A 23101-nucleotide genomic window follows, 5' to 3' on the forward strand; every position below is an offset into this window, starting at 1 on the left:
CATGGTGGGGAGGAGGGAGGAGGATGGGGAAGGAGGGGAAGAGGAGGCGGGGGACAGAGAGGAGGAGGAGGGCGAGGATGAAGAGTAGGAGGATGAGGAGCTGTGTTGGGGTGTGTCTGTGTGTACTTTTGCTGCTGAGTATACTGAATGTCCAATAGTGTTGAGCTGAACAGCAGTTGCTCCATTTGTGAACCAGTCACTCCCCTCCACGCACACCGAGTGTCACACATACAGTTCATCAACCTCCGTAAGTGTATCAGACACAACCATGAATATTCATGTGTCTGTGTGCACCCAAACACACAGGCAAGAAGTCTACACTCTTCAGCAGAGGTTAAAAACAGGAGACAGGCATGGACGGACTACGAGACAATGGCCCCCGGGCACAGACACGCAAAAGGGCCCACCAGCTGTCTTTCATAGGAGCAAGACGCACAGACTTTATAGTTGTTTATCCTCTTTTTGTTGATATATTATGTCTCCATATCGTCGTTGCGTATCTCTCTGTGGTTTTGTGTGTCTTTGTGGGCCTTTTGTGTCTCTTTATAGTTGATTTGTGTCTTTGCAGTCTTTTTGTGTCTCTTTGTAGTTGATTTGTGTCTTTGCAGTCTTTTTGTGTCTCTTTGTAGTCGTCTTATCTTTATTTGTGGTAATTTTGAGTCTCTTCCTGGTTGGCATGTGTCTATTTGACTGGCATTTTGCACTTTGGGTCCCTGGGCCTGTGACCCAATAGGCCCATTCAGTTATCCATCCATGGAGACAGGACATGACATGAAGGGACAGGATAACAAGAAAGCTTCTTCTTTTTTTTAGAGGGAAGGAGAAGCAACGAGACCAGAGGAGATGCTGACATTATATGTCCAGAGACAGAACTGTGCTCATGAAGGCAAGGCGACATGAGAGGAAATGAAAGGAAGGAATGAAGAAGATCAAGCGGGGAAGCTGACAAGGGACAGAGCATTAGACGTTTTGTTACTTCCTCTGAGAGGTAACAAAAAAGTAACAAAAATCTTGAGCATTCAGGTGAATACATCCTACAGACAATCCAGACAGAAAAGCTTGTCACTGATCTAGCAAAATACTTCCATTCATGTTGGACGATTCCTTTAACAAGCAAAGCTGGTGTAACCTTTGCAGTGCCTTTAAGTTGGTCAACAATAGTGCTCAATTCATTAAAGATAACTCCTAATGTTTATTTAGCAGCGATGCACAGTGAAAGGAGGATCACCCTTCTTGGGTCATTTATTTTCAGTTAAAGGATAAATTGCACACTTGGTTTAGAGATATATTTTTATAGTATTTGTTTCATGTTATGTTGTTATTTGATGTTTGATTAAAATTTGTGAAAGACTCTATTTTTGATAAATAAGTCATCGGAAACGTTTATGGACATCTTTTTATTTGGGTGATAGGAGAGCCGTCTAAACCCCCGAACTGCTGCATCGAGGGCAGCACAACGATTGACGTTGAACTTGCAGATTATCAATTTTGTCACTGAACTCTCTCAGAATTTGAGTAATGGGGGATGTGTTCTTTTGGCTGCCTACTAATTTGAATGACAGACCTATCAGTAAGTGTGATATGACAAGATGAGCGTGTCATATCATCATTTTTGATATTGTGCAATGACTCAAATGTTTCAATGCTCTATTGAGGCCAGCAGTATGAACCTGGCAGTACTCTTGTCCCTCTATCTCCGTTTGTTGCAAAAACACAAATGTACCTTGAAGTTATTTTCTATACAGTTCCTTATTTTGTTGTCATCTGTGGCTCTCCACTGTTGGTCAGTTCTCTTTGATCATTTTGAAATAAACTACAGCAGTGTTATAAAAAGTGACAATAATTCATAAAGTTCCCACATTGTTTCGGCCTTATTCATTAACGTCACTGTGACGAAGGACGACCTCAGACGGGTTTCGGAGAAGCAGCGGAGCAGGAACCGCACTACGCCCGTTGCGGAAGAGGACGGCAGTCAGCTGCTCGCGGACTAATATTAACGGCGTGAAGGAAGTGAAAAGGCTTGAACGAGCTAGGCGGCGCGAAATGACGGCTGTGTCTGTAAATAGATTAGTTTAAGTTGCTGTTCGGAGTTTGACTCTCAAGACTGTGTGCGTGCAAACAACCAGTAAGTAGATGTAAAGTTTGGTGTTAGGCTAATGTAGTTATAAGTGTTATATTGTGTAATTTGCACGGCAAGCTATTCTGATAGTTAGTAGCTCGTTCCTTGTTTGCTAATTGGTGGCTGTAGGAGTCCCGGACCTGTTTATCACTGCCTGTATTCTGTCCTTGTATGTCCTAATTAGAAACCAATGTTGTATAGAGGTATTTACTAATTATTATTTCATGTATGTCTGTTTCAGAACCACACACAATTGCTTGTTTGACTATTGTCAGTAAACCTCTCAAAAGGAACATCTTGTCTGGAGTGCATTCTGATCGATGCCCCCTGGTGGCCACAACGTTTAATGAACCACAGTAACAATATACAGTCCTTTCCCAGTCAATACAACAGTCACATCTTGTTCCCTTGCAGCTACAAGTATGTATCATTACGTTTTATGTTATCAGTAAAGATTTCAATTATTTATGGTTTAGTTTGAATTCAATTGGGAAGAATAATGCTGCACGTTGCCTGCCGGCTGTAATCGAAAGCTTTCACCATTTTATTTATATCAACACGTAATATTATGATTATCAATACTTATGCTGCGTTCACACCGGTCGCGTTGATTTTTTGACGCACTGCAAAAAAGCGTCCAACGCACTGCAAAAAAGCGTCCAACGCGCCGCCGGTCGTGTTCACACCGGTCGCCGCAAAATCTCGTAGCGCCGGAGAGGGGGCGTGGTTTATCGTCCTGGAAGCCTCCATCTGGCCGCCATTTATTTCCGCTGTCAACCGTGAAAGGAATAAGGACAATTGCTGCTTTGTACGTGTTGTGGAAGTCCCTCAAACATCGGAATGCCAAACGCCGTCATGTCTGGTTCATAATATTGTTCAGAGGAGCTCCGTGGATTGTATCGAGCTGTATTCACTGTCTAGCAAGCCACCGGTCGCTGTTTACTACAGCTGTAGGAACACTAAATAAACTGATTTGGCTGTGATTCAACGGCAATAAACCGACAAAAAGGGACTCCGAAATAACTACGTAATGATGCCGATTTGTACTTGTCTTCTCCGACAAAAAGGGACTCCGAAATAACTACGTAATGATGCCGATTTGTACTTGTCTTCTCCGACAAAAAGGGACTCCGAAATAACTACGTAATGATGCCGATTTGTACTTGTCTTCTCCGACAAAAAGGGACTCCGAAATAACTACGTAATGATGCCGATTTGTAGGTTACTGGTCTTCTCAATGGAGCTCTGATGGATCGGTGCTAGGCTATGCCAACATCGTAGCAGCTCCACCAGCACTCAATAACGTCACGTAGACGTAAATACGGCAGCGTCTATTCATTGTTTGTACCGTATGGTTTACACACACACATGCATACACATAGTTTGGTCCGGTCTCTATTGATATGAGGTATCGTAGCGCTCTGGGTGAACACAGACGGCGACAGGATTTATTTCCTGATTCAACAACGGCAGGAAGTCAGTGACGACAGGGGGAGCAACTCAACGCTGATAGGCTATCGCGCCACAGCGTCACGCGATTATGTCGCTGAAGTTGAAAAATTTCAACTCGCGCGTTGGCGATTTTGCGGCGTCCAACGCCTCCACCGCGTCCACCGCACTGCAATAACGCGTCCAACGTGCAGCGCCATCGCAAAATCGCGGCGCGCCAGTCTCATCGCGTCTGTGCATAGACTTTGTATGTAATCTCGACGCGCGTCAAAAAATCAACGCGACCGGTGTGAACGCACCATTACAGTACCAACAGTAATGCCTTTGAGTCAAATGAAAATCAAAAAGATATACAATTATCACTTGCAAGATACTTATTGTATTTTAATTGTCATACATTGGCAGATTTTTGAATTACATTAGAAATATCATGTTTACAAAATACAAAGACATATTTTGAATGTAGTTCTCCGTCCTTCTCATCTGGTCCTGTGGTGGTCCTGTGGTCCTGTGGTCCAGAGTGACCACATCCTCTCTGTTGTAGGAGATCCTGGATGTTGCGTCCTGTGTTACAGCCATCGATACCTGAGTAAAAGACTTATTCTCAACATTAGTAATTTTTACCATACCGCTGTCTGGTTCAGCCATCTTCACCTAACTATAAAAAAGAGAGTGAGTAAAATGAACAATCTTTGAATAACTGTTAATTAACTGTGTTAATGTTGTTATTAAGTGTTGACTTACCTTGATCTGGTAAAGACATCTAGACTTTAGAAATAAAAAAAACAACAGAATAACAGGCATTCACTGTTAACTTACCTCCAGTTTCTGCATCTAGCATCGACTATTACTCAAAAGAAAAATCCATAAAAGAGATTTAAAAGCCCTGCTGCAGGATGCTACCTATCGCCAACCCCGCCAGACGCGAGGGAAGGCTGTCTGGTGCTTTATCAGTCCTACCAGACACAAAGGTTTTACAATCCTGCAGCAAACAGGCTGTCGGTCTCAATCTGAGTCGCTGTCTTCAGCCGACTGCCAGTATCTTCTGTGTGAGGGGAAGATGAGGCCTTAAGTGGAGGGTGCTCCGTCCTCTTGGTCATCCTCACCGTTCCTCTGCTTCTTCACACTTACCTGCTCCGTGCGGTCCTCTTCCCTGCTCCTCTTGGTGGACTCTTCTGACCCCTGGAAGACCGGGGGCGGAGCCTCTTCAGGATGCTCCACACCAAAAGGGAGGGAGAGACGATGGCCAGCGGGAAAGGGACCACGAAGCAGCCGTCGCATCTTCTCCAAGCATCAACAATTAGTCAAAAGAAAAATCCATGAAAGAGATATTTAAAAGCCCTGCTGCAGGATGCTACCTATCGCCAACCCCGCCAGACGCAAGGGAAGGCTGTCTGGTGCTTTATCAGTCCTACCAGACACAAAGGTTTCACAATCCTGCAACAAACAGGCTGTCGGTCTCAATCCGAGTCGCTGTCGTCAGCCCACTGCAAGTATCTTCTGTGTGAGGGGAAGCCGATGCCTGAAGTGGAGGGTGGAGACTATCTGTCGTCATCTGTCCGGCTCTTCTTTGTGGAGGGGCCGAGGCCTGAAGTGGAGGCTGCTGCGTCCTCTTGGTCGTCTTCACCGTTCCTCTGCCTCTTCAGACTTACCTGCCCCGTACGATCCTCTTCTGACCCCTGGGAGACCGGGGGCGGTGGACGATGGCCAGCGGAAAGGGACCACGAAGCTCCTCTTCCTCTTCTTCTTCTTCCTCTTCTACATACCTGACGCCTCCGTCCTCCTCGGGCCAAGGCCACTGACCTGCAGGGAAGAGCGCATCCCAATCCCGAAACGCACCTTCCACTACCTCGTCGATGGGGAAGAGCATGAAGACTTCTTCTTCCTCCTCTTCTACATACCTGACGCCTCCTTCCTCCTCGTCAGCAATGTGCCAAGGCCACTGACCTGCAGGGAAGAGCTGATCATCACCAGCCTGGAACTCACCTTCCTCTCCCTCGTCGATGGGGAAGAAGATCCCGATGATCGGTTCTGGTGCAGGATGTTCGAGTGGAGGAAGTGCTGGTATGAAGGCCAAGGGGTCCACATGCGCTGAGAGGGGAAAATTAAAACTGTAAGGATTTCTCATAACATGAAATATTTCTGGATTACATTGAGCATTGATCAAAGATTAAATTAGAAAAAAGACATATATAAACTAACTATGACTGCACTACAAGTGTCACCAACACACAAGAGGCTGTGCCTTTTAATATTTTAACAATAATATCAAACATAGTGCAGATACGCGCAGATGCAGTCCCGTAGTTACTTAACAGATCGCTCTCTTATCCCTCCAAAATAAAATACCACAGCAACGAGCAAAGCGCATCTCAATGTTAAATGTTAAAGAAATAGTTGATGTAATATGATGAAGTAAAAGGAGCAGATGTTTTTTCTACAATAATTCATGTTTCAACAGTGAAAATAAACCCACTCAGGGTCTTGGCCGGTTTGATTACGTAGTTACGTCTTGACGTACGTTACCATGGTGCCCAATGTAAGCATGTATTTAGCATTGTATGAAAACGTTCTATTTTCAGAAATAAACATTTTAATGTTAAAATAACCAAAATAACATCATTTTACACGTCGATCGACTAAGTGTCTGTTTCCAACAGGCCTGATAATATAGTGTAAACTGTTCACCTTTAAACTCAAAAAGTGTCACTGATTTCTAAACTGAGAACACTTTTAAAGATTTAAGGGGATGTATCAAACTGAAACATGCTGAAATAAATCTAAAAGTTATCTGACCTGCAAGGTCGGCGATGCTGATGTCCCACGCCCAGTCCACCGGCATCCGAGGGGCCATCGTCAGACGGTTGAAGGTCTTGCTTCTGTCCAGTAACGTTAGATCAGGTCTCCAACAAGTTTCGTATCAGCTTTTCTCAAGAAGTTAAAAACTCAAAGAGTCGGCTCTCTACGGTATGGATGTCCAAGAGGTTCAGCTCAAGAGTTGTTCCACTCAGGTCCAAGTGCAGAGTGAATGATAACAAAGTTCTGAGGCCTTAAGGAACCGCGGTCGCGTCTGTTGCCATGGCATTTAGTGACGCGCGTGTGCGTGAGTGCGTGGTCAAGACAGAAATATGAATTATTTTGATCTCGCAGGTGAGATGGGTGAAGAGGACCAGGTGAGGGGAATGAGAGGTGATCGGGTGTGAATGGTAGGATCTGAAATGACAGGAGAGTTAGTAAAACAAGCAGACAGGATGAAAACAAACTAATATGCCGCGGCATCCCGTCATGCGGGTATTCATGTGTCTGCACTCGTGGTGTATTTGTAGGTGTTGAGCTTAATTTTTGAGTGCAGGCCAAGGTATAAAATGCACGGCCCGCCACTGAATAAATCATTACATACAAATAATTCGTCTTTAATTTAGCTCTCCTTAAATTGATTGCTGGAGCAAACACGTTTGAAAACGCGCAACTTTTATTTTGAAGGTGAGCTGTCTTTTGTTTGCGACTCTCGACTTCTTTTACTCAATTGTCATTATTACAGTTGGATCATGGAACAAGCTGATGTTTTGGTTCGCTGAATTGCGTTGCATGTGTTCATTCAATGCGACGACAACAACACATACAAAGCGTCAACCGCTTTCAGGGAGCATCGGCTATCGATCAACAAACTCACAGGTTGCAGAATAAATTTACAATAACACAAGTATACCAATGAGATGATGTAATACCCCTAAACTGACATTGTTCATTATACAACGTGAACAATGGCAAATTAATTATACTTAATGCACGGACCCAGAACACTATATATAACATAACACAACACAACCCTATAATTAACATAATGCAACACAACCCTATAATTAACATAATGCAACACAACACTATATATAACATCACACAACCCTATAATTAACATAATGCAACACAACACTATATATAACATAACACAACACAACCCTATTATTAACATAATGCAACACAACACTATATATAACATAACACAACACAACCCTATTAACATAATGCAACACAACACTATATATAACATAACACAACCCTGTAATTAACATAATGCAACACAACACTATATATAACATAACACAACACAACCCTATTAACATAATGCAACACAACACTATATATAACATAACACAACCCTGTAATTAACATAATGCAACACAACACTATATATAACATAACACAACACAACCCTATAATTAACATAATGCAACACAACACTATATATAACATAACACAACACAACCCTATTAACATAATGCAACACAACACTATATATAACATAACACAACACAACCCTATTAACATAATGCAACACAACACTATATATAACATAACACAACCCTGTAATTAACATAATGCAACACAACACTATATATAACATCACACAACACAACCCTATAATTAACATAATGCAACACAACACTATATATAACATCACACAACCCTATAATTAACATAATGCAACACAACACTATATATAACATCACACAACACAACCCTATAATTAACATAATGCAACACAACACTATATATAACATCACACAACACAACCCTATAATTAACATAATGCAACACAACCCTGTAATTAACATAATGCAAAACAACACGATATATAACACAACACAACCCTATAATTAACATAATGCAACACAACACTATATGTATAGTGTTGTGCTGTATGGAGTCTTCAGCGTTGGATTGTTTTGAATTTTAAACTAGAGCTAAGCTAGTCCGATGCTAAGCGACAGTGCAAGAGCCTTTTGTCGGTTCATGGATAGTTGCTTTTCCCTGAAATGGCCGGCAATTTTTTCCAGATGCTCTGTATTTCCTCTGAGCGCCACTCCGAGAAGCCTTTTTGTGCCGAAATAGCTCAGTTGGGAGAGTGTTAGACTGAAGATCTAAATGTCCCTGGTTTGATCCCGGGTTTCGGCGACATATTGCCCTGTTAAATGTTCCTTTGTTGGCATATGGTAGAGTAAGTTGATGCTGTATGGAGTCTTCAGTCTTGTCTCTGAAGTTCAGAACCCACCAGTTAATATAACTAGTCAAGAAAGTAGGAAAGCAGAAAGCAAACTTTCCCCAAATGTCTGTCATTTTTCATTCATTCACAGCAATTTGATGCGATTCACCCGCAATCTTGAGGTACCAGATTCACTTCTACAAACAACAATCAATTAAGCAATGAAACAATTAAAACACGTAAGTTTTTTTCTATGTTGATGTACATTTTAACTTGACATGTGCTTGTGTTTTCTTCTAAAACTACTTTCCTAAATGCGGTTAATTTAGTCAGACGCTAATGACCTCTGTCAGCTATGCTCAGACTCAGCAGTCAATGTCAAAGCTATGGAGTTTGAATGTTCCCCATATCTGCAACAGATGTTCGGCTGCTCCTTTTTTCTAATTTTAGGAATTTGTTTTCTTTTTTTTCACTGTATAGCAGAGCTCTGAACTGCAATACACAACAGCCGAAAACACTAGTAAACATTTTTAAAAAGACAACAGCATTTCAAACAGTATATCTCATCGAAATCTGGATTAGATGATGTCAATTTCAGGTGGAAAGAGTAGAATTTAGGTCAAGAAGTGCTCGCTTTTGGCTAATTTTGTAGTCTTGATATTTATAGTTCTGCAAGTATAACTGTGTTCTTTTGGATGTTTACTGTAGAACACAGGCTTCTGTTGAGTCCAAATATTTCTCTCACTTGTACTGCCTTTCTGTTTGCTCCTTTCAGGTCGGAGTCATAACTGTGCAGTGCCTGTTGTTGATCTTCTACACCAGCAGTGTGTTCCTCTTCATCGGTACCTGCGTTTTGGGATTGTGCATTAGCAGCGTGTTCCCGTCCATGCTGGCCTTTACAGAGGACATGCTAGACTACAAAGGTAAACCGAGACACACATTCTAAATATTATATCGGCAGGTAGTACTAACCTCACTGTAAAGCACAATTGGTCACAGGATCAATTCCACTCTGTTACTTTTGCGTTGCTGGCGGTGTACACACAGGATGTTTGGCAGACTGGTATCGTCACACCTGCTCCTGATGTCATATAGCTAGCAAGGCCAATTGAGCAGAATCAATCCTGGGTGGCAGTAAAAGAGGTTTAACCAGCAACTGGTGCAGAAGTAGTCGAGCTGACTTAACTAACTTTCTACACCACAGCTGAGAGCATCAGAGCAGCCAACAGACATACAGTAGGTAAAGCTTCCATCCCAAAGTCAACTCTGTCTCGTATCATCGACTTTTTGGGGGCAGTCCCAGTATTTACTGATTTATATATTGATAAAATAGTCATTTTTAGTACTCCTTTACTGTAGATGTTGTGAAAATAAAGCTATCTTTCACACTTAGAGCAGATTTAAGAATGAAACAGAAGCTCTCAAGAGGCGTATAGTTATATCAAAAGCAATAGTTTATTTATCAACAGAGTTATTCAGCCCAGCAATCAAACATGCATGGGTCAATAGAGCTTCACTCGCATTTGAGATCTGCCATAAGAACGCCTGAACATAGCAGCGTGATAATTCATATAGTCACCTCTTATGGAAGCCCATTGGTCAAATTCAAAGATGCAGGCGTGGCACGTTTGTACGCGTATGACACCTGGGTGGAGGCCTGAACGTCCGTTCACATTGGCCCCTCCCAGAAGGCGTTTCTTCTGTCAGTGTGTAGTGAGATTTTGAGGCGAGAGGACCTGGGAAAAGTGTGAAGAGGGGAGTCTGCTGGGGCGTTGTCCCTGTATCTCACTGTCTATTGTTCCTCCCTTATCTATCTAAGATGGCGGCCTATTCCTTGTGGCGCAGTTAAATCAGTAGTCTCCCTCCTGCTTCTTCCTTGCCCTAGCGTGTACTGTGTGTATTGTATGAGTGGTTAATAGAGCTGCATAAGCTAATGGTTATTAAAACTACAAATAAGCTAGTGTTTAATTAAACTGTATATAAGCTAGTGGCTGATTAAGGCTATATATAAGCTAGCTGCTAATTAAAGCTGCATATAAGCTAGTTTTATCAACAAATCCCTCTCTTGACGTCTGAAGGACGTCACTTTCTTAACCTTCCTACCCTGTTCACACGCTTGTGTCTGGCTCTGCCTCACCTGACCCTACCAGGCTGGTCTGCTCTTCCCATACTGGGTAAGCTCCATAAGGAGGGGGTGGTGGTGGTTCCTTGGAGAGGGCAGTGGTGATAAGACGGCCAACCAAAGAACGAATACAGGGTATTATACAACATCCACATGACACCAGTATTGCAACGAACACTCCCGCTGACACTGCTATTGACAAGATCAGGTGCTTCCATTTTCCAAACATGTTTTCCATCCAATCTCCAAATGGATTGTTTACACCTGATGCTTCCTGCATTTCTTTTGACAGTGCCTTCAGACTATTCAGTGCTTTTGTGACTGAACCGTCCGGCGCAGTGTTGTTGGGGATGATAGTGCAACACAGGTCTCCAAACATTGAGCAAACACCCCCTTTTTCAGCAAGCAACATGTCCAAAGCCATTCTGTTTTGCATAGCAATCAAAGAAGTTGGGGCCAGCTGCTCAGCCAGACCCTCTATTGCATCCCTAGTATGATTAGCCAAACGAAGAACATTGTAATGCACATAATTGATACAATCAACATTTTTATTCACTGTTATCCATGGAATTATACTCACGATACTCTCAAAACCTGCTGCAATTTGGTTGTCAATTGGTGGAAATATGGATGCCAGAGTCGTGCAATTTGGTGGAGTAGCCATTTTAGTCATATTTGTCATGCATGCGTATCCTGTTGGGTCAGATTCAGGATATAGTGGTGCTGGTTCGGTGAACATAGCTGGTCTAGCTGCAGCACAAGCTACACAGCCACTCATTTTGTTTTTTATAGCATTATCGACAATCCAATTTAACCAAACATTGTTGTTTCCATGTCCTGTAGCTAATTGGATCACCTGTTGGGGAGTCCATTTTGAGAAATCTTCTGACAAGACAATTGGTGGGTCCGGTGGTGGTGGTTGCTTAAAAGTCAAATTACAAATTACAAAACAAATTACCCTGCATTTTGCGTCAGATCACCTCGGACCTCTGCTAGAGGTCTGGACGGCTCAGGTGCTGGGGCACAGTGTGACAGGTGGTGCCAAGGTGCTCCTGCTTTACCTATGACTTGGACCGAGTGTGAAGTAACCTCCTTCACTTCGTACGGCCCTGTCCACCTGGGGTCAGTCCACTTTCTCTTATGAACTTTGACCCTGATCCAGTCACCCACTCGGATGAGATTTTTTACCTCTTCCTGGTCAGCTGCACTGGTTCGCTGGACCTGTTTGGAGAGAGCCTCCGTGAGAATGATTAATGCAGTCATATATGCCTTCATTTCTACTTGCTGCACATCTAAGGCCGGTATATGACTACCGTCTCTTGGAGGACCAGGCATTTGCCTCCCTGTCATTAACTCATGTGGTGAAAGATGCGTCTCATTTCCTTGTGCGCTCCTCATTGCCATTAGAGCTAGTGGTAAAGCTTCAACCCATGTCAGCTTTGATGCTACACATGTCTTCGCTATTTTTGATTTTAGCGTCTGATTTGCCCTTTCTACCAAACCTTGTGACTGTGGATGATACACTGATCCATACCTATGTCTGATTCCTAGTCTGGCTTCCACTTCCTGCAAATGCTTATTACTGAAATGTGAACCATTATCGGACCTTATGCATCTAGGAACACCATAGCGAGGTATCAGTTCTGTTTGCAGCCACTTTATTACTGTCTGTGCGTCTTCTCTTTTAGTTGGGATTGCCTCCACCCACTTTGAGAATCTGTCCACCATTACCAAGATGTACCTTTTTCCTTGTACTCTGTTTTCATGTCCCATGTCAGTGAAGTCTATGCTGATGTCCTGGAAGCAGGCTGATGGTACAGGATAAGAGCCCATAGGTGTTTTGTACGGTTTCTTCACATTGTGATCCCCACAGGTGGTGCATTCGTCGCAGAAGAGGGACACCATACTTTCCATGTGTGGGTGCCACCACAGTGCTTGCATCCTTTGTAATGTTCCTTTCTTTCCTTCATGCGTTGGTCCATGTGCCTCTGGTATCAGTGAGACACACAATTCTGCCGGTGCTACCACTCTGCCATCATGGGATCTCCAAAGTCCACTTTCTCCTCTTGTTGCTCCTCTTCTTTGCCATTCGGACCATTCGTATGATCCAGCCTTCTTCTGTATGTCAATCAGTGTTTCTTCAGTGATTTCTGGCTCTTGTATGGCTGTTTTCAGAACCATCTGTTTTCGTCTGTATCCTCCTTCTTCTTTAGCAGCTTCATCTGCCATGTCGTTTCCCACACTTATTCTGGTCCTTGCTTTACCATCATGTCCTTTGCATTTCATGATTGCCACTCTGTTTGGTAGGCTCATAGCTTCCACCAGTGCCATGATTTCTTGCTTGTGTTTGATGGGTGCGTCCATTGATGTCGTGTATCCTCTTCTTCGCCACATGGGCCCATCAACGTGAGCTGCTCCATGTGCGTAAGCAGAATCTGTGAAGATGTTTACTGATTTTCCTTCTGCTATTATTAAGGCTTGTATGAGCGCTTCGACTTCTGCCAGTTGCGCTGATGCTGGTTGAGGTAGGATACCTGATGCTACTATTGAGTGTTCCATATCTTCGAATTGTCTCACCACAGCATAGGATGCTGTGTTTCCTTCATCTCCTTTGTAGCAACATCCGTCCGTGCATAACCACATTTCTGCTCCTAGGATTGGTGTGTTTCCTAGTCTGGCCTTAGTTTGTTTTCAATGATTGCCCTTGCTTCGCAGCTGTGTGGTTGATCTCCCTGTTGTAGTGATGATGCCATATTGATTCCTCCTGTTTCATAGACAATATGTGCTCTTGTGCATTCTTTTTGAATTTTCGATTTTCTTGCAGCTCCGAACGTGAATTCTTTTCTTAGGAGGAATGCAGCCACCCCATGATGTGTGTGGATTTTCAGAGGGTGGCACATGATAATGTGGGATGTTTTCTCGATCGCCTTTGCAATTGCCGCCATGTGTCTTGTACAGGTGGATTGGCCAACTTCAACTGGGTCCAGCTTTGATGAGTGATACATGAGTACCTCTCTTTCTCCCCCTTTTTTTCTGATACAAAACTGCATTTACCATCCCTCCTTTTTGTTCAGAAACATCTAGGTGGAAAGGGAGTGAATAGTCTGGAGCTTGAAGTGCCGATGCATGTGCCAGAGTCTGCTTGAGAGTGGTGAACGCATCTTCTGCTTCTTGTGTCCAAACTAGTGGGGCTGAGGTGTTTCTAGTTCCTGGTTCCTTAAGCAGGCTTCTGAGACAGGTGGTGAGGTCCGCGTAGTCAGGAATGTGACTACGAGAGTAGCCTGTTAGACCCAGGAATGACAGCATATGTCCCACGATGCTAGGTCTGTCATGATGAAGGATGCTTTCTCTGTGGGCTGTGGGCTGTGGGCCTGTGCTTACAGCTAGGCGCTTGATGAGAGAGTGCGACCCAGGAAAGTGACTTGTCTCCTACATGTTTGGACCTTGGTTTTCTTTTGAGGCTAATAGTTGCAGCAGTGTCTCTGTTGTTGCCAGGCAGGTGACTGCTGATATTGCTGTTCAGCTTGATTCTGGCTTCTTGGATCCTGATTGCCTCTCCCTCTCTGGTAATTTCCTCTTCTTCCACGTGGTGGGCCTTGTTGTTGTTGCTGACCACGCGAGCGGGAGCGGCAGTCCCGTGCGTAGTGACCTGGTTTTCCACAGTTGTAGCAGTAGAAAGTTCCTCCTTCCTGCTTCTTTTTGTCTTTAGCAGTCTTTTGAGCCACGTCAAGCTCTGCCAGCTGTCTCTTCATTAGTGACACTTGCCATGCTTTGAGCTCCACATCTGATCCATCTACTGCTGCTCTGTGTTTATCATAAGTGTGTTCTTTGCCTGCCATGTCTTCCTGCTCTTCAATGTTTTCACTGATTTGAAATATATGATGTTTAGATGTAGTATTCCCAAATGTCCACCAGATGGAGCCAAAGCTCCTGTCCACTGTTCTTGTTGCAGTTCCTGAAGTGGCCACAGAAAGAGCCAAAACTCCTGTCAAATGTTCTTTTTTTTTTTCTTTTTTTTTCAGTTCGTGAAGTACCAACAGAGGGAGCCAAAGCTTCTCCCAAATTTTCTTGTGCAGTTCAATTCAAATGGCCTGATGGAGCTCTGGACAGCTTCCTCCACACTGGCTCACGTCCGAAACCTGCCTTCTCTGGAACGTCAGTGTGTGTGAAATGTTGATCCACTTTATTATTAACACTTAAGGTGAAGAAAATGAAATGAATACAGTTCTAAACTTATTTCGAAGTCTCTGTGTGAATAGATAAAAAAAAGAAAACCCTTCTCCTACTTTAAGATGGCAGTTTTCTGCCCTAATCTGTGGTTTAAGCAAGCGTTACTTTCAGGGCCACTGTATCTGTTCCTATCGTACGAACGGGTGACGGAATGCCCCATTCGGCGTTTTTGACCTACTTACAGTGACCTCACAACTCCGCAATATAAGCTTTACAAGTATAGCGCATATTATTTATCAGTGAATGAATATATTTTATTTACAAATCCCCCTTTTCACCCCTGCTAGGTGTGAACTTCTATGTTTTTGGAATTACTCATTCAATGGCTGTAACTCGATGTTTAGGTCTCTATCATCTGAATCGTCTGGATCAGAAGCTGGTAGGGTGCGGTGCTTATGTCTAGTTCGGGTGTGTGTCTGATTCGGGGATGGAGAGGGAAGAGGGGCAGTTGAATTAGATAGGTGCTGGTGTGTCTGATACTTGGTTTCGAATTTCTCAGATCAGTAAGGCAACTAGTATGCCCATACCCCCCCCCCCCATTATAGTTTTCTTCAGCCCTCTGTCCTTGGAGCCGATACACTCCCTACGGCTGCACCTGTTTTGTTATCAGGAATGCTTTTCCTCCTTAATTTTCTCAGCGTCTGTCTGACTGAATGAATCCCTGCTCTGTTTTCGCTTTTAACTTTGCTGACGGTCCCTAGGGAACACAATTTTCCAATAAATCTGTAGTCTTTGTAACTACGCCACTAAAACTGACACTTATATTAACCCTCAGCTGTCTCTCAGTCTATCGTAGTGTTTTATGTTTGTGTGTGATTGCAACGTCTGTGTCTAATGCGTGTTTTTCTGCTCAACTGACCGTCAATTTTGAAGAGCACACGAACCTGTTGCAACAACTCAGCTCAAGCTCTCAGCTGTCTCTCTCTCATATGTACGCTTCAAACATTCACTCATTTAAACAAAATTGCTGCATGCAAACCCATACACGGCCACTTCTGCAATACTGGTACACAAACCTCTGAATGGATCTTCGTTTTACAGTGTACAACATGCACGAACGTGGTCCCTTTAGGAAATGGCGTTTTTGCAGTCTCCAGACACACTACATTCACATCAGCGTATTTCAACAAGAATTTCTATTTACTCAAACTCAGCAAACCGACTGTCGCATCGCTGGCCTCTTGACCACGACACAAATGACAAACTGCTTTTTCAGCAAACAAATACAGTCAAATAATAATCAATTCTTTCCCTATCCTACACACAAAACAAAACAGCGCTACTTTTAATGCATCAACACGGCCGCTGCGTATTGTAAAATACAAGTTACAGCTGGGGATCGAACCCGGGCCTTCCGCGCGGCACCCGGGGATTCTTTAGCTAAAACTCCCTAAACCGTTTCCCATTCATTTTCAATGGTAGTCCTAAACCAGTACGGATGTAATATATCTTTGGCCACCAGCAGCAGCAGCGCTGTGGTGCCGTTTTGCGAGAGAAAGATTTTCTCCGGTGTTTGTCAGTCAGTCGGAGCCTGGAAAGAGCATCGACAGCCCGCATTTTCCGGATCTATTCGCTGGGTGGACACTACTTTGAACGGTAAGTCATTAAGATGAATAACAATGAATTAAAATGTCATGACAATTAGTCTGGGCTGTCTGACATTCACTTGAAAGCTTCAAAGATAAATTTAGTTGGGGTTTTTTTGTGTTATTGTGTCGAAGGCGGACTTCTGTATGAGTTCGTTACCTTACAACGTAACGTAATCTGGAGCCGTTAACGGTTCATATCGGTTAATTCATGTCCGACTTTGATGCGTTTTTGTGACCAAAAGTATCACAAGTTAACACGAACGTGCATTCAAATAAAATGAGTTAGCGTTTACTACGCATGTCAGTGAACACAGAGGCTGAGCAGCGGCCGGTTAAGGTTATGGTGAACGTAAGATATACACTGTTACTTTACGGACACGTAACAAAAGAACAACAAGCTGTGACCGGACCCGGTGGTTCATGTGAATCACGTTAACGTTAAATAAACACGCACGTCTCCGTTGTATCACGTCACGTATCGTCATTAATGCATGTAGTTCATAGTTATGTACATTAACTGCTCCACGTGTGTTTGACAGCATTAGTTACTAACGTTAGTTACTTGGCAGATTCAGGATATCAGACAAAATATACTCAACTAATAAATGATGTGTTATTACAGATTAAACTACCAGCAGTATATAAAGTCATTAAAGTGATGAACACATGCTTTTTTGTACTTTTACTTAAGTCAGACTTTGAGTAAGTAAGATTTGAATGCAGGACTTTCACTTAAAGAGTATTTACACCATGTGGTGGTATTAATACATATTTTTTTACTGAAGTACAAGATGTGTAGACTTTCTCCATCACTGTTAAAATAATATTTATGTACAAGAAGTGCAAGAAGATATTAATTTAATGACGTTCTAATTCTCGTCTGTTTGCATCTCAGTGATGGATGAAGATGAAGAGCTGGAGAGAGGGATGCTGAGTATCTCCTTCAAAGCCACATGTGCAGAGCTGAGAGTAAACATTTGATGTCTTTCATTTCTACCACCTGAAGATTTAAAATCAGTTACAGTTCAGCCGGTTTGCTGAACGGTTAATCGTGTGTTCTATTCAGTGTATATGATATGTTTTTTGTTTGTTTACCAGCTGTTTCTGCATTGATGACAGCCAGACAACAACAGGCTCCGGGAACAGAAAGAGGTTTTTCACCAAAAACGTTCTGCCGTCAACAGACAAGCATGGGACCATGACTTCTTATCCCACATGAAGCATTGAACTGTTCTGTCTCATGTTTAGGTGTTCTGCTTGTTGTCCTTGTGACTATGAATTGATACCAGTCATGATGAGGGTACGTATCACTCTTTGTTTTCTTATATGGATAAAAAGAAACAATATGCATGTCTGAAACTGCTGTGTTACTAACACCTGAATGCATGTGTTTGAAGTGTGCCATGTTGCTTCACCTGCCTAGGTTACATCACAATGACTGGCCACTGAATATTAACCCATTGAAAGACAAACACACGTGTATGAATGAAGTATATTCTTTATATATTAATGTGAGAAACAGTCTGTCATTGGATACGGCTGAGAAAGGTGAAGTAACGATACTAACAGTTGTGTTTCTTTGTCAAAATATAAATTACTGACAAGGTATTTTCCATTGTAGAACCATCTGCTACACTGGCTGCACCAACTCATCTGAAGGGTTCACAAGTAGATGGTAAATACATCCAACATGTAAACACATCTGTCATATTCACTGTGCTCATATCTGTTATAAACCGTTGATTGTGTTTTGTGATCCTTCTCTCCTTGCAGCCGCCGCTGTAACTGTAAGGAGACCAGTGCCTGTTCCTCAGGAGCTCATGTGCCAGAAGGAGCGGGTCGTCCAGCAACAGAGGCGACTGTCACAGTCCCTGGTGTGTGTTATTTGACCTGTATTTGCATCTTAAAAATATACTTCATGTAGTGTTCATCAAAACTGTTGTTAATTCTATACAGTTGCTGCTGCACTGTATTCAGACAATAGGTAGGCAGCACTCCAGTGTCCAGCTTGCTGAGTTTCACAGACTACAGTGTAGATGTCATGTTACATCCTTGCTTCATCTTACTGTCAATAATAATGACAACATGTTTAATATTCTCGATAGTGTCAGAGGCCCCCCTGATTTCTCCTGAGACGTCTGCAGAGCCCGCTCAACTGTCACCAGCACAGAGAGATCAAAGTTAGTGTGAGAAGGTTTTTCATGTCAAAAGATTAAATCAAGACGCACCCAGAATCGTACTAATTTGCTCCGTTTATTCTTGTCTGACTAGGTGAGCAATCACCCAGGACGTTAGCTGTCCCCACCCGTCCTCCTCCACAGCTCCCTGGCTACGACCATGAAGTCAGCCAGTGGACCTGTTCACAGCAGCAGAGGATCTGGATGAAGACAGAGCTGGAATCCATGGGTCTCTGGCCAGGCTGCTTTCCTGTGCGCAACCTTATGAAGATGGTGTCATTGTGGCATCTCCCTCCCCAGCCAGAATGAATCCACAGCATCTCTGATCTTCCTCCTCCAAAGTTCTTTCAGCTGGAACTGGATGCTACAAGGAAAAGGGTGGAGGACAGAGGACAGCAGAAGAGGAAGAGGACTGAATCCCAGCCCACAGGTCGCAAGTGTCGATTCTGTCAGATGGATCTGAAGTGTTGTGAAAATAAAGCTATCTTTCACACTTAGAGCGGATTTAAGAATGAAACAGAAGCTCTCAAGAGGCGTATAGTTATATCAAAAGCAATAGTTTATTTATCAACAGAGTTATTCAGCCCAGCAATCAAACATGCATGGGTTAATAGAGCTTCACTCGCATTGAGATCAGCCATAAAAACGCCTGAACATAGCAGCGTGATAATTCATATAGTCACCTCTTATGGAAGCCCATTGGTCAAATTCAAAGATGCAGGCGTGGCACGTTTGTACGAGTATGACACCTGGGTGGAGGCCTGAACGTCCGTTCACATTGGCCCCTCCCAGAAGGCGTTTCTTCTGTCAGTGTGTAGTGAGATTTTGAGGCGAGAGGACCTGGGAAAAGTGTGAAGAGGGGAGTCTGCTGGGGCGTTGTCCCTGTATCTCACTGTCTATTGTTCCTCCCTTATCTATCTAAAGATGGCGGCCTATTCCTTGTGGCGCAGTTAAATCAGTAGTCTCCCTCCTGCTTCTTCCTTGCCCTAGCGTGTACTGTGTGTATTGTATGAGTGGTTAATAGAGCTGCATAAGCTAATGGTTATTAAAACTACAAATAAGCTAGTGTTTAATTAAACTGTATATAAGCTAGTGGCTGATTAAGGCTATATATAAGCTAGTTGCTAATTAAGCTGTATATAAGCTAGTTGCTAATTAAAGCTGCATATAAGCTAGTTTTATCAACAGAAGCAGGATCCAAACAGTCCTCACATTCACACGGGGTTCCCTGGACTAACAGGGAAGTACATTTACTGCCCTGGTAAAGTCTTTTCCTTTTACAAAGACCAGGGCATGGAGAAGCAGACGACCTGCTTTTTATGAGACAGAAAAAAAGAGATGGGAGGTTGAAAAGGGAAAGTAAGAGAAAAGGGGAGTGTTTTGTCATTATTATATTTGTTTAACATATTTGTGTTGTGTATTTGTGACCTTGCATTATTGGCTCTGTGTTCAATATTCACTGTCCCTGTTGTGTTTAATAAATATATTTCAATCACTAATGTTCACATGTCTCATTAATACGTGAATCATTATAGTCAACAGTAAAAACTACAATATAATAGGTTTATAGCCAAAAATAAGTCAAGTACTTGATAATCTATCTGCCACTACAATCTAGTGATAATCAGTAAAAGGTAAAGCTGGATAAACATTTCTTGATTTATGAATAGCTCTTTGTCATTGATGAGTGGCTTAGCCCCAGTTAGACTCGAATCTGCGTCCAGGAGCTGAAACCAGCGATATGAAATGCTGCAATTTCATTGGCTGTCAGCGTATGCCAACTATACACGGCTTGCCACCGCGTGGAAGGCAGCTATACTGACCACCACACCAGCAGCGCAGTACATCAACAACACAATTTAATACAGTTAAGTAACCTAGGCCTCTGCTCTGGACCTGTACTCTTGGTTACTTTTATTTTTACACAACGTCCGTTATCAACGACACATCGATTAACTTAAATTCTGCGCTCTCGTACAGAAACTACGTCTAGGATACTCTAAGCAGAGATATCATGTTTTTACACTGCACGCCACTCACGAATTTAGTGTCCTGGGATTTGATGGTCTTGATAAGGTAATTTTTCTCTTCGTCCGCTATCAACGATACATCTGTTAACTTAAAACCTGTGCTCCCGTGCAGAAACTATCTAAAGGTTACTCTACGCAGAGTTAACTTGGTTTTACACCACACGCAACACACGGCTTTAGTGTCCTGAGACTTGACGTCTTGATACGGTAATATTTCACGGTCAATTCTCTCAATACAGTTTATCAATGACATCAATGACATATACATATATCCCCGTCATGTTATACAATTTCTTCGTAGCCCAAAACGTCTTATAAATTTCGTTAAAGATTACGCTTTTTGTGACATGAATTCGAGTGCTTCGTGCGAGGCGCGTGACCGCGACAGAAGAGGCGCGCGACACGGCTCACATTACTTCACATCTACGTTGTCACAGGAGCGCAATCTTTCGTCTTTATTTTACGTTTTCTGTTGGACTCATTCACGCATGTGTACAGACCCCCCAAATGGCTGGGCTGAACAACTCCGCCGCAGTGTGATTATTCTTTACCAGTACTCTATGACTATGCCATACTCACAGTTCGGTCAGTCTGATAAAATTTGGATCATGTCTATAAATACAATATGCAGAATTCAGTTAAATAGGCTTCTGCTCACCTTGTTTGTTGTGCCGGCACTATCAGACTGTCCCCCGAACTGCAGGCACGACCTGGTGGCAAATACCAGGGCTCCCAGCCTCAGGGGAGACTCGCATTTTATTTCTGAAATCACAGATAGAGAGGTCTGTTAACATTCCAATCCGATGTGCTCTGTATCAAGTTGCCCGCATTCTCCACCAATTTGTTGTGAAAATAAAGCTATCTTTCACACTTAGAGCGGATTTAAGAATGAAACAGAAGCTCTCAAGAGGCGTATAGTTATATCAAAAGCAATAGTTTATTTATCAACAGAGTTATTCAGCCCAGCAATCAAACATGCATGGGTCAATAGAGCTTCACTCGCATTTGAGATCTGCCATAAGAACGCCTGAACATAGCAGCGTGATAATTCATATAGTCACCTCTTATGGAAGCCCATTGGTCAAATTCAAAGATGCAGGCGTGGCACGTTTGTACGCGTATGACACCTGGGTGGAGGCCTGAACGTCCGTTCACATTGGCCCCTCCCAGAAGGCGTTTCTTCTGTCAGTGTGTAGTGAGATTTTGAGGCGAGAGGACCTGGGAAAAGTGTGAAGAGGGGAGTCTGCTGGGGCGTTGTCCCTGTATCTCACTGTCTATTGTTCCTCCCTTATCTATCTAAGATGGCGGCCTATTCCTTGTGGCGCAGTTAAATCAGTAGTCTCCCTCCTGCTTCTTCCTTGCCCTAGCGTGTACTGTGTGTATTGTATGAGTGGTTAATAGAGCTGCATAAGCTAATGGTTATTAAAACTACAAATAAGCTAGTGTTTAATTAAACTGTATATAAGCTAGTGGCTGATTAAGGCTATATATAAGCTAGCTGCTAATTAAAGCTGCATATAAGCTAGTTTTATCAACATAGATAATGTCTGTCTATTTTTTGTGTGTTTCAGGTTGTGCTACAACTGTCCTGGTGACCAGTGCCAGCACAGGAGAGATGGTGCTGCAGCTGCTTGTTGGATCTTTTTCTGTGTTCTGTAGTGGCTACACTGCTTTTTAGCACGTTGATTACAGAGTCATTTGAAATAAAATCCCACTGTGTCTGTGTGTGTGTCTTCCTGCAGGTGATCCACAGTTAGGGCAGTTACACTTTCCTGTTGTGTTGTACAATATCATCATTCATCGGCTTCTGCCTGTTCCTGCTGCTCCTCTATGTCCAGCACTGCCACAGACACTGCAGCATGGGTAAACACACAGCAGGCAGAAAATTGACAAGCTGGTAATCTCGAATCATATGTCAAATCATACTTATTCTAACAGGAGAGGGGCTGATTCATAGTGATGTATCCTTTCACATTTTATTGGGGGGGACCGTCAAAATGGAGCGAAAAGACGGAAAAATAATCACCAACAACTAAACGCCATTTTTACCAGCTCAAACTAAATAAATAATCAATTGTGTGGTCCACCCCATGTAGAACTGACCATGATAACCTGTAATGCAGTAGCAACTGTGCGACCAACTTCAGCTCACTAAATTACACTAGCAGCTAACATTAGCAGCTAACATTTGCAGCTAACATTAACAGCTAACATTAGCAGCTAACATCTAACATTTGCAGCTAACATTAGCAGCTAATATTTGAAGCTAACATTAGCAGCTAACATTTGCAGCTAACATTTGCAGCTAACATTAGCAACTAACATTAGCAGCTAACATTAGCAGCTAACATTAGCAGCTAACATTAGCATAACAGCTAACATTTGCAGCTAATATTTGCAG

This window comes from Melanostigma gelatinosum (assembly GCF_949748355.1).
Source record: "Melanostigma gelatinosum genome assembly, chromosome: 1".
NCBI lineage: Eukaryota > Metazoa > Chordata > Actinopteri > Perciformes > Zoarcidae > Melanostigma > Melanostigma gelatinosum.